Below are 17,819 nucleotides of genomic sequence, written 5' to 3'. Positions count from 1 at the left end.
GGTTTTTGTTCTTTCTGATACACCATATCATGCTGATTAAAATCAATAACAGAAAGGACATTAGCAACTTTAGGAGTAAAACCTTCATTATCTGGAAAAAGGACAACCATTGATGACTCTTTATTTGAATTATATGCAGCAAGTCTTTCCCTTGCAATTGGTACATTCAGGCTAGTCATTATTTTTTTTGATTGAACAACACATTCTTCATCATTTTCAATATGTGGTCAATGAACTCCTATCATCTTTAAAACATTATCTTTAGCCAAAAAGGGTTCTTTGAAATCCTCACCATTAAAAATAGCTAGATTCTAAAAAAGAGAAACATTGGGAGTGAATTTGGTTTCTTATAGAACATGCCTCTTCTTTGTAGTTTTCTCATCAGTGTAATGTTGCTATCCACAAAGGTATTCTTTCATTGGTGGAGTCTTTGTAGATTTTAGACCACTAGGAATCAAGCCATCATCTAATCTTATTGCTTCCTTTTGTGCATCTACCAAATTTTGCACTCGAAGATATTTTAACCAAAACTTGACTTCAACATCCATAGTAGGAATAAAGAAGCATAACTGATCACTTTGACTAAGTTGGTGGGCTAGAGGAATTTTACCAACACTTCGGTTAAATCTATCAACAAACTCTGTTACAGATTCATTATCTTTCATCTGAATTTGAAAAGGTTTACTAACAATTGAAAGGAATCAATTATGGGTTGAAATCTCTCAAGGAATCTCTCCTTAAGATCATCCCAAGTTCTAATACATCCATCTTGTAAATTCTGAAACCATTCTACAAATTTTCCCACAAGACTTTGAACAAACACTTTGATGAACACATCTTCTTCCTACACACCAAGAATCCCACATGCAACAGTATCTGCTTTGATGTGATCAGTCAGATCTTGAGTTTTGTCTCCATGGAACTTGGGAAGGTATTCCCATGATCTTTTAGGTAAGGTTGAATACCAGGCCAAGGAAAATGGTTTGATCAGAGCCCCCCATGGCTAAGTTGCAACCACAACCATAATACACACTAAAACTCCAAAATCAAAGATTCATCAGGTCTGTAATATAGAGTTGCCAATCTCCTGCACATGGAGATAATTATAAAACTAAGGAAACAAATGTTAGGCAATGATTTTTTTTTTCATCCCCAGTGGAGTCACCAAAAATTTTTTAGTGAACAAATTGTCCTCCAAGAAAATATGTATAAAATAACTCTAAATGCCCAAGTAGGAAGACTAATCAACATTAATAGTTGGGTGATTTCACTATTGAAAGAATGTAAGTGCCCTCTAAATTTATTTGGGTATAGCTCCCTATATATGATAAAAAATTTAAATATGAATGCTTTTAACCAAAAAGAATGAAAGGATTACAAACATCTACCCATAAGCACAAAGTAGATGTGAAAAGCTAAATGACTACAAGAATATAAACAACAAATGACACAAAGTCTATTTGCATGCTGCATTACAAAGAGAAAGAAAGTCTAAGAAAGTGAAGAATCAAATATTTAAAGACACTTTGAAATCAAACATATTCAAAAAACAATGACATTGAATGTTTTTAGAGAGAACTAAAAGTTACACAAAGATAATGACCAGTGGAAAGAAAATTCCCCAAATTCAAAGTTTTGGTATGTAATTGTCTCTCGAGTCTCCCTTCTCTAAAAATGTAAAGAAAAACAAAGATCTCATTACATTTTGCATTAAAATCATAGTCTAAAAAGGAAACATAAATTCCCTCCCCTCTATTACATTCAAAATCAAAATATCCCCTCTTTTCTAACACACAATTTTAGAAAAATAAACAAAAGCTCTACTCCCTCTCTCCTAGAAGGAATGAAGAATCTAGAAAAACTCTTCCTTCCTGCTGTAGCACCAAGTCTATAATTAGGAAAGGAAAAAGTGGAACCCCCATGTATTGAGAAAATCTTCAATAAATAAGCCTCCTCTATTTTGGTTTCCCAACAGTTTGTAATAACTGATTCTTGGTATTGCCTTTTCTTTAAAACAAATAGTTCTCATTCTTCATCCGCTTTAATTTGGACTAGAAATATTTTCAATGTATATTTACATATATAATGGCATGCCCTTAGAAAAAAAATCTACGTGTGTACCATTCGTCATCAAAAATTACATTTACAAGCTAAGAATTGCTCCTAGTCTGTTTATGGAGACCAAAATTTCACCGTGAATGCTGAATTATGTCCAAAAAAACTTCGTTTTGAAATGTATCATTTTCGTATAGAATAACTGACAATAATTTGACAAATAATGAACAAGTTATTTATGGGTTCATAATTTTTGTTTTTTCATTTTGGATGCATACCACCATTTTCATAAGTTAACTTTGGCCTTTCACTGTAAGTATACAATTTCTCATAAGTAGTCTTGGAGCCTATGGAAAATTCTATCAATGCCTCAAATATAAATGACAATCCTATCTGTAGAGTATTCAAGGTTTGGTGATTAGTATGTTGCATAGCCTTGTGATGTTTCACCTTCTCTTCCTTCACTTTTTTCCTAAATGAATCTATGGACATTCTCCTATCAATAGTTATAACCTATCTTTGGTCCAATTCAGATTTTTCATTTGAGGAAAAATGTGGGTTGATCTACCTACCTTCTATCCTTTGTAAGGAAGCAATCCTTTTATCAAGAGTTTTTGCAAAGTTGTTAGCCTTCCATTTCTGACATTGTTCTTCAACTTTCTATAAAAATAAGTTTCAAATTTCTACTACAAAGCTTTGGATGGAATGCATAATAGCCTTCTTTGGCAATTTTTCAAATGCAAGAATCCAATCTTTACATATACTAAACAAAGGAGGAGCACAAATCCTTCAAGGAGAGAATAATACCCTTCCCTTTAAAGAACCTTCGAGCTCTTGAATAATGCATTTCATGAGCCAACAATTTAGGGCTTCTACATATGCCTTTTGGGCATTGCTCTAATTGGTAAAGCTTATATGCCATCTCTGGAGCTCATTTTCTAGCTTAAGTGTCACCTGTCGATGCAATTTGCTTGAGATTTTCCAACAGATGGAGCTACTAAGAGATTTAGCCTTAGCTACTATTTGGTTCTAGGTTTCATGGGATTCCAACATCACTTTCCACATTCTCATCAATGCTTGCAATAACTCTATAAGTTGTGGTTGCAACTCCTCGTCCTACAATTTTTGGATTCTCTTTGATACTAAATCAATTTCTTGGATTGCAACCCTAATTCTTGTGTGTAGATCCTTTATTTCAGCCCTTGTCTTATCAATTGATTGAGGGTCATCTCCCTTAGTATCTTGATTCCATCTAACTTGAGTCTCCTGCATATGACCACTGGTGTCTTGGTGTTCATAAATATGACTCACCATTCTTCATTTTGGAGATGCGAACAAATAGTGGTAAATGATCATTGTAAAATACAAAGGCATGTGACTTGACTTTTCCCATCTTGTAAGCTTATGTGTTTGTCAGTGGTTATACTTCAAAAACCTCAATCCCATACTTTTTAAATCGAAACCTTCTAGCATTCACACCTACCCTTGGGTGTCTTTATTTGTATAGACCCATCTTTTACTCATAGGGGCATTCAACACTGACCAAAGTTAGTCTTTAAAATTGAAAGCATGCAATTCAACTTTGGTAAATGGAATTTGCTAGATATATCCCATCCATTTTCTTCCGTCATGACTTGCTTTCTCGGTGTATTGACAAAATTAAAAGAGCAACATATCATTCATAGTCTCCTCTCAAACTTTGAAATACATATCAAATCTTCACTTGATCTCTATGAGTAATTTATCTCATCATCATGGCTAATGAATCTACATTTTTACTTATGTTAAATCCACATTTTAATGAAGCCATTCACTTTACCTAAACTTGGATAATCACAAGATGAGTCTTGTATAACTTTAATTCTTAAACCCTTTGATCATGATGATATTTTATTCGTTGACTGAGGTGTGTCTCCAAAATATGACCTTTGAACTTCTACACTAACCCTAAATTATGAACAGGGGCTAGATTTTGAACTTTTCAAACCAATAAATCTGCATTGAAACTACTTTGAATTAGCGAACCACTTTGAACCACTTCAAACCTCTGTTCAAAGTAGTTCAAGACTCCACACTAGAAGTTTCAAAACTATGTCCATATTGGGTACTAACACATATCTTCTCTTTATCATCAACATCAACTTTACACCTAGTATGTCTCTCATTTTATGGATTACATGTATCACCAAATAGTTATTTGTCTAATCTATCTTCCTCAAGTGAGAAAAATGTGAGAATAAAAGACAAAATTGAGACATCTAGCAGGTCTAATTTTTGGCAATATGGTCAATTAGATGTCTAGTGAGTTGTCATTTATTGAAACATGTATCCAACATTTCATTTATGCATTTATAGATAGAAAATTGTCTAAGTGTTAGATAGCTTGTAGCAATACAAAGATATATGTGATGTATACAAGAAACACACTTTGAGTTAGCTCACACATAGTTGAGGATAGATTTATGACAATGTCATGATTACATAGGTAAGTGCATAGATGTGTACAGACAATACAATACAAGTTACAGACTAAATACTAGTTCAAGTATTTGATAGAACAAAAAAAATTATATTAGAGATATGAGTTGTACGAATTTAGAAATTATTTTGGTAACAAAATAATTACTAAGTCATGATGAGCCTAGTTTTTGGATATTAATCCATAAGTAATTTAATATTATGTCAAGCAGGCCAACTGGGTAGAGAATTATTAATGTGTGAGGTATAAGTAAAGATCTTATCTTGTGCAAATAATGTGAAGTTGATGCGATGATATATGACATGAGAACTATTGTATGGATAACTTAAAAGATATATGAGCCTTATGTGATGCAAGATCTAATGTATGATTAGGGAAAGTACAAATTATAGCAATGAGAAAGTATTGTATGTATACCTATACATGTGAAGAACTTATTTGCATAATTGCATGTTAGGGCAGTGGTCTCTTCTTGCATCCATTGTATTTGTTCTACCAACTCCTAATAGGGTTGAGGTTTCTAATAAGGCCTAGTCCTCTAACAAGGACTCAAGACACTATATGTACTTCATTAACTCCTAACAGGGTCAATATCCTAACAAGATTCTTTTTTTTTAGTGGATCATCTAGTGGGTATCATCCCCACTAGAGTTTTCCCTTACCCAGGGTTTTGCTAGCTAACAAATAATGGTGTTATGAGTTCTCTTCTTATATTTCTTCAGAAACATCTAATTTACATATCTTTACTATCCTACACTTTCTCATCATGATGATGGATCATGTAGTGTGATCCAAAATGTTGATGATAAAAAAACACACACAATCAAATCTAGAAAAGAACTTATTTTAAAAATGGATTGTGGAAATATGCTATTGTTAAATGGTTATATTTACTATTAAACATTGTTGGTTTACTTTTACATGAAAGTTATAAAGTAATTAACAATATTGAGCTACAGGAAAAAGTTTGATTCACATCCCCCTTCTCAGTATTATCTATTTCTAACAATCGGTATCAGAGCCAAGTTACTTTGAAGAGGCTTAACAACTTGAGTAAGATCCCTATGGATATGGAATAGTTAAAGAGGACCCTTAAAGAAGATCTTGAAAAAATTGACCTTCTTACAAAGGAAAGAGATAACTTGAAAGATAGGTATGAAGATGCAAAATTCTATATTGGAAAATTGAAAGACAAGATTGATGATCTGAAATCTAGTAAGGAATCAAATATGCAGACTATTGGCAATGACGAAGTAGGAAATCTCAAGAAAGAAAATTAGATCTTGAAAAATGAGTTGAAAATTGTGGAACTCAAGTTCTGTCTTAAGAAATATGGTAGTAAGAGTGAACCTAGTTTGAAATATGAGAATATAGACCTTAGATCCCAGTTGAGTCAAGTAACATTTGAATTAGGTTCTATTAAGATTGAGCATGTAGAATTGGAAAAGTACAATACCATTGTGAAATGATAATTGACACAAGCTAAGCAATAGTTAGAGAGAATTTATTCCAATAATGAGAAAATTGATGAACAAATATTTCACTAGAGACCTTCTTATGATAAGACTAACCTTGGTTACCTTATTGGAGAGCAATCTACCAAGACAGTCAATATTAGAAAAGAACTAAATCCAGTTGTTGAATCCCCTAAAGAGTCTGATTTGAGTAAGATTAAATCAAGCATTACTACTAAAGTATCTAAAGAGATTGAATTAGTTGATCTATCTATGAAACATGATGAGCCTAAGAAAATAGAGAAAGTTGATGAACCTAAGAAAGGTAAACCACCCAAGGAAGTTAGAGATGATTTTAGAGAAAGATGTTTCATATGTAGTGAAACTAGTCATATGAAAAGAGATTATAGAGGTAAGTCCTTTAAATCTATTACTAATTTCTATTGTTATAATTGTTATGGTTATAGACACAACGCAGTAAATTGAAAGAAACTTAAGTTTGATAGAAATAATGCAAATAGTAGAATGTTTAGGAACACTAACCCTGTAAGTAATGAAAGAGGAATATCACAAAGAAGATCTAATGATGGAGGAAGATCTGATGGAGAAAGGAAACAATTTTTATGTTACAAGTGTAATAATCTTGGACACATCGCAAGGAATTTCAGAGCACCTAACAGTTAGAATGGAACCAATTAGATGAGGAATGTACCTATATGTCAGTTATGCAATACCTTTGGACACACAACAAGATATTGTAGAATGGATAGATGAAACTTCAACAGGAATCCTAAACAAAGAAGAAACAATACAAGAAAATACAGAAGGAATGATAATGTCAATAATGATAATAGTCAGAAAGAAGTAATCAAGGGACATGTTAAGGAATTCAAAGAAGCATTTGTGAAAGCTAAGGATCTAGAAAGCTCTTATATAGTTTTGGAGGAACAATATTTTGATGCACCGATGAGAGATTGAAGTCAAAAGTTGTTTGTGACTCATCCTATCTGAATTAAGAATTTTCAAAAGAAGTAGAGCATTAGTTAATTAGGACTAATGTCAGAAAGAGAGTTAGAAGTTGTGCAGTTAACATAAGGTAAAGTACATAGAGAGAAGGCTATGGTCGAGTGTGCAAGCTTAGATATGATCGCAATAAGATGTAAGATGGAAGACAAGTTTACTAGTGATAAATGACAATATTTGAATTTATAGTAGATACACTTTTAATGCGAAATCTGAATTGAAGTAATTTAAAGATTGTGAGCAAGATTGTATGTACCATTTGATCATGTGAAGTTTCTAGAGAAAATTGGAGAGTGATTTGATAATGAATTGAAGTGCAAAAAGAAGTTCTTGAAGCACAAAGTTATAAAAGCCCTAAATATGAATTTTTAAGGTATTTTATGAAGCTTGAACTAAGATATAAGTGCATATAGTTAGAGATTCAATGACTAGTCAGATAGTATATGATGTTAGTGAAAGGCCAAGGTAAAAGTTTAAGAAACATCTATTTGTTTCTCTTGTGGATGACCTATTAGGCACATTTTCATAAATCTTTTAGAATGTGATTCACATAGAAGATGTAAGGAGTTATATCCACTATAAAATTGGAAGTATAGGAGATGAGGATATACACAAGGACTTAGGAGTCATGTGTAATAATGATTTATCTTTGAAATTTGAGTACACACCTAAATGAGTTAAATCTAGTGAAGTATATGTTCTATACTAAGTTTGACAATCATGATTGGACCAGATTCATTTTGAGTAGTGTTCATGATGAAATGTTTTTGTTAGGTGATGTGCATGTCACAATTGATAATGACCTAATTCATAAGGTCATAGGTCTAAGTAATGAGGGATGTAACCCTGTAAATGACAAAATTGTAAGGAAGTTGTTTGAGACAACCAATTTACTAGATTTGATGGAAGAAACATGAAGGTGGATACAATTTAGGATAAAGGAGTCAAGCTATTAAGCAAGATGTTTGGGTACAAGTTCAACCATTGTGCAAGGGTTAACTTAGTACTAGTCAAATTTTTACACACCACCTATGTAACGATAAATTAGAGGAGAAAAGTGAACTTATATGAGATAATCATGTTAGATGAATTAGTTATACAACTATTTACACAATCATTATCTTAAAACAATCTTAACCATATGACTAATGTTAACTAAAACTAGAACAATATACTATACAAAATTAACAATATATATGTTAACTAGGGAAACCCTTGATCAGAGGGAAAACCCTAGTGGGGATGGTACACACAAGATGATGTATTAATATAAATATTCCTTGTTAGAGGATAGACCCTGTTAGGAGTCTATTACAATATTAAATACATAGGAGTCCATGTTAGTAGACTTTGAATCCCTATTAGGAGATTCCAACCTTGTTAGGAGTTGTGTCAACCCTGTTAGGAGTTATGGATGACAGTTGGACCCACTGCCCAAACAACTTCAAGGTTAACATCAGAGAACCCACTATCCAAATGATCTTTGTATTATTCCTTGCAAAATAATAGAATTGAAATGTAATTCTTCCTCTATCTCTATCCTGTCAACCAGTCTTATGCTCCTTCAAATCTTGTAACTAGATCTCAAATAGTGCATCCAATGATCCCTTGAATTGCTTCATGCATTCAACAAGCATTCTTCTCCCTCTCACATTGTGCCCTAATACTTCATAACTACATCTTGTGCACACACTAGTGTCATCACACTACTATCGTCTATTACTATGTGATTGTGCATCTCTTCATTACATCCTAGATGAAAGATAGTGATAGATCATCAAAACTCTATTTTCCAATGCTTTGTTTCTACACTTCTTCTAGTAAATTAAATGTAACTTCTGTACACCATTGACTCAGATTTAGCCCCCTTAACCACATCATCAAGACAACCTCAAGAACATGTCATTCACTACACATCATCTAAAACTTCCTCAACTTCTGTGCATCATAAAATTAGTAACTGCTATTCTTCCAATCTTTATAGAATTACTACTATGTTGACATCAATAAAAAATGAAATCATGAATGCAACATATCATTACTCTCCAATGCTTAGGATACTCCCACAATGTAGTATTATCAGAATTCATGCTAACAATCTCCCTCTTTGGCATTGATAACAAAATAGATGAAAAACATCTAAGTTCCACGAATACCAAACTATAATCTGCTACTATCATCTTCTCAAATCCTCTTCATCAATCTGAAATCTTCTAGCTACTGTCATGAGTTGTTTTATGGTAAATAACTTCTAACACTTTTTTGGATATATATCTTTCCAATAGAGATATCCTTTTACGCACTCACATATTCTTCTATGCACTTACATGAATCTTTCTAAATCTCCCTAAAGAGATAACCCTCTCCCATTGACAACTCAATAGGTTCCTCTTTCATATTTTCTCTCCCATGTACCTAGGAAATGTTTTTCATGTATACATTCTTCTGGCACATTGACATCAATGTCAAAGGTATCAATAGAAGTACACAATTATACTTGTTCCAAATCTTTCAATTAGATCAATTATCCAAAGACACTATTTAATACAAAATATCAAAATACCAAGAGTCCTCAATGAATTAGTATATACCATATACTCCCCCATATAGGAAGCATCAACATTTAGTCTAGTCTAACCATAATGCTATGTACCACTGGACTGATGCACTCCTTGCATCATCTACTCTGAAGTAGGTAGGGACATAACCCATAATATACCTTTTAGGTACTTAAAATTATCTTTAGGCAAAGGCTTCATAAAGATATCTTCAATCTGATCTTTAGTACTTACATACTCTAAACCTATTTCCCTTTCAGTTTCATTTTCTCTCAAAACATGATACTTAATGGATATGTTCTTTTTCTTACAATGCAATACTCGATTCTCAAACATAATTACTATACTTGTGTTATCATAGTAAATGATAATAAGTTTTGTCAACTCAATCCCAATATTCTTCAAATTTTTTTTTAATCCACATAGCTTTATTATAGTTATTTGCTGTTGCAACATACTCTACCTTAGTTGTACTCTAAGCTATAAAATCATGTTCCTTGATTAACCAAGAACCCAATCCTCCTCCAAGAAAGAATGCTCCACCACTGGTGCTCTTTTTGTCATCCATACTACCTACCCAATTCGCATCAGTATATGTACACAAAGTGAAGTCACTTGATCTATCATACCAAATTCCATAATTAGATGTACACTTCAAATATTTCAATATCCTCTTTACTACTACATAATGATAATCTTTTGGATTAGCTTGGAATTTTTCTAGAATACCAACTACATTTTCTATATCTAGTTTGGCGTGAGTTAGATATTCCAATCCTCGAATCATAGATACTTGTTCGAGAAATGGGGATTCGTGTCAATTGTGCAGGTACTTATTGCAAACATGATGCATAATGGTTCAAAGAGCAAATTCAAGGTTTCTATGATGAAATACTAATCACAGATGATCATGCTGAGGTAGGAGATATGATCACTCACACAAAACCATCTGCAATATTTGGTACTCAAATGGAACGTCATATTGGTAAACATCTTGATATTCCATGTGGAGTTATTTCTACACCAGTTCATATACAAAACTTTCCTTTGGGATACCGACCTTTTTAAGGTTACGAAGGTACTAATCAAATAGCTAATTTAATTTATAACTCATTTTCTCTGGGTATGGAGGACCATCTTCTAGATATTTTTGGTGGTCATGATATTAAAGAAATAATATCCAAATCTATATCTACGGATATAGGCCTAATTTGGAATCCTAAAAGTCGACTAGAATTAAGTAAAATTCCTCATTTTTCTAGAGAAAAGGTGGAACGAAATACTAAAAAATTTGCATGACAAAAGGGGATTGAAACCATTATTGTCGAAGTAATGTACGTAGCTAAAGAAGCATTGAATACCTAGCTAACTAAACCAATTAATTCTAAAAAATGTATTCTAGAAATTGAGTGAATGACTATTAATAATTACATATCTATTTTAGGATCGGATAAGAGATCTATCTATATGATAAAAATTTGTCTTAAAATGATGTGGTAAAAAGCAACATGTGATTTAAACGACATGATTAGTTCTGTCGATTATGACATCTACCATTTTGACGCAAAGATACTCTTAGCTCAACATTTATAAAAAAAAAAAGATATATGAGCTTGGTATCAACTTTTTTTTTCAGCTAGGGGTAGAATCTAGGGTTAATTGAAGTGAAATCAATGAGCTACCTATCGAATTTGATGTTAAGTCTCGAAGAGCTCTTCAGGAATTTGGGTTCAATCAATAAGAATAAAACAAGTTTTATTTATTTATAGTGCTATTGTATAATTTATCAATTAGTAACTCAATTTATAGAAATTGTGTCATGGTATTTTTCTGCAAAAAATTATCATTTTAAACGCGTTTTCAATTTTTATTTATTTATTAAAAAGGGGGTATTCTAAATAATGCGTCTACGTTTAGGTTTAGATCATATAAAATTTAGTTATTATATAAGTTTTGTATCATGGTTGTCTTATTATTATCCATTTATATTTGTTTTATTATATCTTCATTTTATGTATTTTATTCTTGTGCAATATTTTGTAGGGAAGCACATAAGGATTTTTGTTAAGCGGTTCTTCAGGAGATACATTAATCACCATGTCATACTACAGATTAAAATCTGATGATATAATTCAAGGTCTTCCTAAAGTTGAACAATTATCAGAAGCTCGCTCGAATACTTTAATATCGAAAAATTGAATTTTTTTTTTAAAGAATTGAACAGACACCTGGCAAGATTTTTTGCAAACTTTTGGGGGTCATTCACCAGTGTTAGAATAACTATGAAGGATAGTCAGAATCTATTGGTCAACGAAATTCAAAAGATTTATCGATCTTAGGGGGTACAAATTTCTGATAAGCATATAGAAATTATTGTGCGGCAAATTACATCAAAAGTTTTAGTTGTAGATGTCAAAAAGTCTGAAAATAAAAATTTTGAAAATGGACTAAATAGTCTTTTTTTACCCAGAGAACTCATTAGATTATCAAAAGCACAAAGAATGGATTGTCCTCTCAAAAAAAGAATAAACTATCGAACCATTTTATTGGGAATGACAAATGCATCTCTGAATACTCAAAGTTTTCTATCGGAAGCAAGTTTTCAGGAAACTGCTCGGGTCTTAGCAAAATTTTCTCTTCAAGGTTGCATTGATTGGTTGAAGGGCTTGAAGGAAAATGTTGTTCTCGGGAGAATGATACCTGTTGGTACTGGATTCAACTGTTTGAAAAAATGGAGTAAAATAGATCCGAGAATGAGTAAGAAAAATATATTTCCAATAAAAGTGAAAGATTTTTTCTTTAAAGTTTTATTGCAAAAACAAAAAAAAAAAGTTCTAAAAAAACTAGTCAAAATAAAGAAAAAATCAAAATGAGTAGGAGTAGTAAAAAAGTAATTTATAAAGAAAGAAATCTAACAATTTGCTTTATTGTATAAAAATAAATAAAAAATCAAATGAATACTTGTACCAAGTAGGCTACGGAAAGCAATTTAACCCATTCCATTGGAATGTAGGTATTCCAGTTCATATTAAAAAGCAAAAAAAGAAAATAACAAAAAAAATTGGAACATCAATTTGAAAGAAATGGTAAGAGTAGGAGTTCATTTTGGTCATGAGACAAAAAAAATGGAATCCTAAGATGGCACCTTACATTTTTAAGAAAGTCAAAATAGTCATATTATAAATTTGACTTATACCGCTCATTTTTTATCAGAAGCCTATGATTTTGTGTTTGATGGAGCAAAAAGAGGAAAACAATTTATGATTGTTGGTACAAAACATCAAACAGCTAATGCAGCTAAATTAGCTGCTTTAGCAGCTCGATGTCATTATGTAAATAAAAAATGGCTCGCGGGTATGTTAACTAATTTGTTTACTACAGAAGCAAGACTTGAAAAATTAAAAAATTTAATGAAAAAAAAAAAACGGGAGGATTTGATCAATTTACGAAGAAAGAAGAAGGAATACTTAGGAGAGAATTGAACAAATTACAGGAAGATTTGGGAGGTATTAGATACATGAAAAAATTACCTGATATTGTAATAATTCTCGATCAAAAAGGAGAATATACTGCTATTCGGGAATGTAGAACTTTGGGTATTCCCACAATTTTCTTAGTTGATACAGATTGTGACCTGGATCTCGTGGATATCCCAATCCCAGCCAATGATGATCAATTCAACTAATCCTAAATAAATTAATTTTAGCAAATTCGCACGGGTAAAGCATTGTAATTCTATAAAAAGTGAATAAACAAAAAAAAGAGAAGCTAAAACTAAGTTGGCTACTATTCCCAAATCTTATAGAATAGATTAAGATATATTTGTCTAGAAATACATAAATCTTTTTAATCAATGAAATAATCATTTCATTATTTTATTTCGTAACCTAACTGATGATAGTGAAATAATTGAGGAATCAGTCATTGAACCAAAATCTTTTTTTTTTGAAATTCATCTTTATATAGAAAGGCTAATATGAATATTGTACAATTTCCTATTAACACGCTGATTTTTTTCTATGAGATATCCAGTGTGGAAGTAGGTTAGCATTTTTATTGGCAAATAGGGGGGTTCCAAGTTCATGCACAGGTACTTATAACTTCCTGGATTGTAATTGCTATATTATTAAGTTTAGCTACTCTAGTTGTTCAAGACCCACAAATTGTTCCAAACAGAGCTCAAAATTTTGTGGAATATGTTCTTGAATTTGTTCGGGACTTGGCTAGAACTTGGATTGGCAAAGAAGAATATGGTCCTTGGGTTTCTTTTATAGGAACTATGTTTTTATTTATCTTTGTTTCTAATTGGGTAGGTGCTCTTTTCCCTTGGGGAATTTTTCAATTACCTCATGGGGAATTAGCTGCGCCTACAAATGATATTAATACTACAGTAGCTCTAGCTTTGCTCACATTAGTAGCTTATTATTATGTAGGTCTTACAAAGAGGGGTTTTGGCTATTTTGGTAAATATATTCAACCAACCCCAATACTTTTACTGATTAACATATTCGAAGATTTTACGAAACCTCTATCACTTAGTTTTTGGCTTTTTGGAAATATATTAGCTGACCAATTGGTAGTTTCCATTCTTGTTTCCTTAGTACCTTTAGTGGTACCTATACCTGTAATGTTCCTAGGATTATTTACAAGTGGCATTCGAGCTCTAATCTTTGCAACTCTAGCCGCAACTTATATAGGAGAATCCATGGAGGGTCATCATTAATTTAATTAATTGGACTGTCTTTTAATTCGGATTCATAATAATTTTCTCATTTATATTTATAAAATGTTAAATGTTCTTTCCAGTTTGATTCCCCCTTAATTATAGTCATAAATGAAAATACTGAATCTCTAAGATCTTAGTAGAAAAATTAAGGATCACCTCACCCGTCGATAAAATCGATAGATAGAATAGATCATATTTGTAGATTCATATCTACATTAATAATATTAATAGGTTTACTAATGGGAATTAGTTTAGTAAACTATGTGTGTATCTCGGCTCATTTATTTCAAATGATGAGTGAGCTATATTCATCAATTTGAGAGAATTGATTTTGATCAAGAGAAGGTCCTTGGCCTTTTCATCTTTATACCTTATGCAGACTGTATAACCTTTGAATCATGGGCTAGTTGATAGGATATGTGAAATCTTATTCGATCTACTCGAGGATTTGAAATGAATTATTAGGAAGCGGTAAAGTATGAAAATGGACTTCATATTAGCGATTGTAGTCTTTTGTTTTTAAGCAAGCATTTCAATCAATTATTTCATAATCTTTCATTTCTTTTTTATCTATCTCTATATTGTTCTATGTAAACGTAAACGAGTTGATGAAATAACTGAATTTTAACAATCTATAAAAAATATTATTTAGGGAACGATATTGAAATAGGATGATGTTATAAACATCAATGCTAATAAAGAGCACAACTTCAATATAACATTCTAGTTTTCTATTGTTAGAATTTTCATTATTTATATTATGAAAATAAATAAATATATTAATATAGATATCAATATACAAAATATAGAAAAGAATATATAGGAAGATATATGTCCCCCCTCCTAAGCATCTAATTTCCTCTCCTACAAAAAGGCCTAAAAAACCTATTCCATTTGGGAATCCATCAATTGCCCATTGATCAAATGAATTACTTGTTTCAGCTAATCCTCGTATACCTTTAATCAAGATTATGTCATAATATATGTCTATATAAGCTCGATAAAAAGACCAATTATAGAGAATATTAATCGATTGGTCCATAATAATCTTCATATTAGGATTTGTTTTATGATATACATCATTTGATAAGAAGTAAATAGGTATATAGAAAATAAAGGCAATCAATATACCAAAAAATGCTATACCAACTGAGGGGATTGCGTCTAGTAAAAATTCGGGCCAATTTTTTGGATGTTTCTTATCAAAAGGGGTCATTGATGAAGTAAACCATTGAGATAATATGTCATAACTCATTTCGCTTCAAAAAAAAAGGAACTCCTATCAATCCAATAAATAGAGTAAATATTCCCAATATAACTAAAGGAAATAACATTGTCTTGCCTGATTCTTTGGGATATGCAAAAGATCCCTTATGGAAGAAAAAAGGATAAGTGATAACCAAACCTCTGTTCTTTTTGTACAATCCTTCCATCTCATTGGAAATTTTAAATGCTTCTTTGGAAAAGGAATTATTATTTTCATCTTTGGTTTCAACCGTATAGAATATGCAGTCTTAAATTATCCAAGATTTATTTTTCTTTTTTAGGGTTTTTTATGCATGTCAAAATGAGACCTCTCATGGTTAGAGCCAAAATGCTAGATGATTTATTCATTACCTATCTTATTACCAATGAATTAAACTCAACAGCTCCGATTAAGTCAATTCTTTTTTCTTTAGCTAAAGAATTTTTTTTTGCAATCTCAGGGTGGCCAATTAGTAAATTGTCTTGGACCAGTCTATTAGATGATGATATTCTCGATCAATTCGATCAAATTTGGATAAATCCTTTTCATTACTACAATGGATCCATCAATCAAGATAATTTATATCATATAAAGTATATACTTTTAATTTCATGTGCTAAAACTTTGGCATGTAAACATAAAAGTACTATACGTGTAGTTTGAGAACAATTAGGTTCGGAACTCTTTACAAAATCATTTTCAAAAGAAAGAGAATCAATTTCTTCATCCTTTTCAAAAACTTGTTCATAGAGAGAATGAATTTGGAATTCAGAAATTAGCCAGATAAACCCCCTGGTTAATTTTTGGCAAAAGATGCAGAGTAAACAAATAGAAAACTAATTTTGACCAAATAAATGCTTATTGAGTAATTGCCAGGATCAATTTATGATGCTATAGATCTTTTCCAATCAGAAATCCAACCAAATGATGGATCAAATCACTACATGGAGAAATCCATGTGCAATGAAAATTGCAAGCACGGTTTGGGGAGAGATTTATTGCTCCTATTAAAAAGAACATATCCATTAAGTATCATATTTTGAGAGAAAATGAAATTGAAAGGGAAATAGGTTTGGAGTATGTAAGTACTAAAGATCAGATTGAAGATATCTTTACGAAGCCTTTTCCTAAAGATAATTTTAAGTACCTAAAAGGTATGTTATGGGTTATGTCCCTACCTACTTCAGAGTAGATGATGCAAGGAGTGCATCAGTCTAGTGGTACATAACATTATGGTTAGACTAGACTAAATGTTGATGCTTCCTATATGGGGGAGTATATGGTATGTACTGATTCATTAAGGACTCTTGGTATTTTGATATTTTGTATTAAATAGTGTCTTTGGACAATTGAGCTGATTGAAAGAGTTGGAAGAAGTATAATTGTGTACTTCTATTGATACCTTTGACATTGATGTCAATGTGCTAGAAGAATGTATACATGAAAAGCATTTCCTAGGTACATGGGAGAGAAAATATGAAACAGGAACCTATTGAGTTATCAATGGGAGAGGGTTATCTCTTTAGGGAGATTTAGAAAGATTCATGTAAGTGCATAGAAGAATATGTGAGTGCGTAAAAGGATATCTCTATTGGAAAGATATACATCCAGAAAAGTGTTAGAAGTTATTTACCATAAAACAACTCATGACAATGGCTAGAAGATTTCAGATTGATGAAGAGGATTTGAGAAGATGATAGTAGCAGAGTATAGTTTGGTATTCGTGGAACTTAGATGTTTTTCATCTATGTTTTTATCAATTCCAAAAAGGGAGATTGTTAGCATGAATTCTAATAATACTACATTGTGGGAGTATCCTAAGCATTGGAGAGTAATGATATGTTGCATTTTTTATTGATGTTAACATAGTAGTAATTCTATAAAGATTGGAAGAATAGCAGTTACTAATCTTATGATGCACAAAAGTTGAGGAAGTTTTAGATGATGTGTAGTGAAGGACATGTTCTTGAGGTTGCCTTGATGATGTGGTTAAGGGGGCTAAGTCTGAGTCAATGGTGTACAGAAGTTACATTTAATTTACTGGATTTTTTCTAGAATCCCAACTACATTTGCTATATCTAGTTTGGCATGAGTTAGATATTCCAATCCTCCAATCATAGATCTATGCTTATTTTGCTCAACTGTAGGTGTTTCATCTTTATTGGATAACTTGTGACTAGTTATCATTGGTGTACTAATAGGTTTACAACTTTCTAAACCAAATATTTTCAACAAATATTTTAGATACTTGGTTTGTGAAATAAATATCCCATCTTTG

Source organism: Cupressus sempervirens, chromosome 11 (genome assembly GCF_028749045.1).
Source record: "Cupressus sempervirens isolate cs-2001-9-10 chromosome 11, ASM2874904v1, whole genome shotgun sequence".
Taxonomy (NCBI): Eukaryota; Viridiplantae; Streptophyta; class Pinopsida; order Cupressales; family Cupressaceae; genus Cupressus; species Cupressus sempervirens.
Note: the sequence above shows the minus strand (reverse complement) of the source record.